Source organism: Apus apus, chromosome 1, assembly GCF_020740795.1.
Source record: "Apus apus isolate bApuApu2 chromosome 1, bApuApu2.pri.cur, whole genome shotgun sequence".
Lineage (NCBI taxonomy): Eukaryota > Metazoa > Chordata > Aves > Apodiformes > Apodidae > Apus > Apus apus.
In genome coordinates this window covers 162,179,187-162,180,478 of record NC_067282.1, presented here as the reverse complement: position 1 = coordinate 162,180,478, position 1,292 = coordinate 162,179,187, and positions in this window count along the sequence as shown.

The following is a 1,292-nucleotide window of genomic DNA, read 5'->3' as shown; positions in this document are numbered from 1 at the left end:
CCCTCGGGGCACCAGCCAGCAAATGGGAAAGAAGGGGCTTTGCTCCGGTGAGGAACTCTGTAAAAAGACACCACAAAAGGACTGCAAACTTTCCCCGGGAGGCTCCAGCCACTTCAGGTCAAATCGTTCAGCTAAACACCAGCGTTAATGAAGGGCAAGCAACAGTTGCCACACCAGTTCTCAGTACATAATAAACCCGCCTTTTCGGTACCTCTTCACAAGGAGTTGGACAAGTAAAGGGAAGATGAAGGGGAAAAGTCAGACCGCTGCGGCCCCTCTGCCCTCTCTGGATTTTTACATAAACGAGCTATTTGCATGAAAGCCTTCGCAGTCTAAAAGCACCTCAGAAAACCTATTAAGCGTGGCCTAGCAGAGAAGAAGTGAGGCAGCAACGCGAAAGGTTCAGTTCGCACCGCGCTGTTGCAGGACCTATTTTGTTTTATTATTTTAGGCTGGCTTCACCAGAAGGGAAATGAACGCACACTATAGTTCCTGTTCCCTGGAACCCCCTGGGAAAGAGAGATTAGGAGTAAAGCTTCAGAAGGGAAAACTTTTTAAAGCTTCAGAAGGAAAAAACCTCTCTTACCCCCCCTCCCCCCTCCGCTTTCACCCTCCTCCAATTTGGAGTGGAGCAAGGGAAAGCAGACCCATTGCATCCCAAAGGCTGATGCTGGAGGGTGGAGATTCTGCGAGGCAGACGGGAAGTCCTCAGCACAGCCCTAGCCCACCCTAAGCCCTCTACTTCGTGCAGTTATTTTAACAGTACCTATTAGATGTAAATCACACCTTTTTTTTTTTCCTTCCCCCCCCTCCCCCCTTTTTTCTCACATATTACAGGGCAAATTCTTTATGTGGCTGCCCAAAGGTGCAGCACAATAGGGAATTGTTTTATTAACCAGGAGGGATGATAAATAGGAGCCTACCAGACTAAGGGCTTATCTGAAAAAAAGGCTTTTTCTTTTTTATAAAATTCCTTTTTCCTCCCTTAGTCAAGATAGTCACAGCAGCCTGAAGAAAACAAAGCAAAGGCCCATTCCATGGGTTACCTATTACTGGCAACTCTGGGAATACCCCACATATTTTCAGTTCAGTCCCACGCCTCTAAATTCTCTGAGCTGTAACTACAAAGAGAGACCAGAGCCTTTTGTGGGTAATCATCCAAATAAGTAAAAAATCGGCAAGCTGAAATGAAACAACTTTCAGATTTCTTATCCTGCTGCCAGGGGAGATTCTAAGTAGTCTGATTTTGGCATTGTTAACATATTAAGTCTATAGAAATCTTTCCTTTTGCT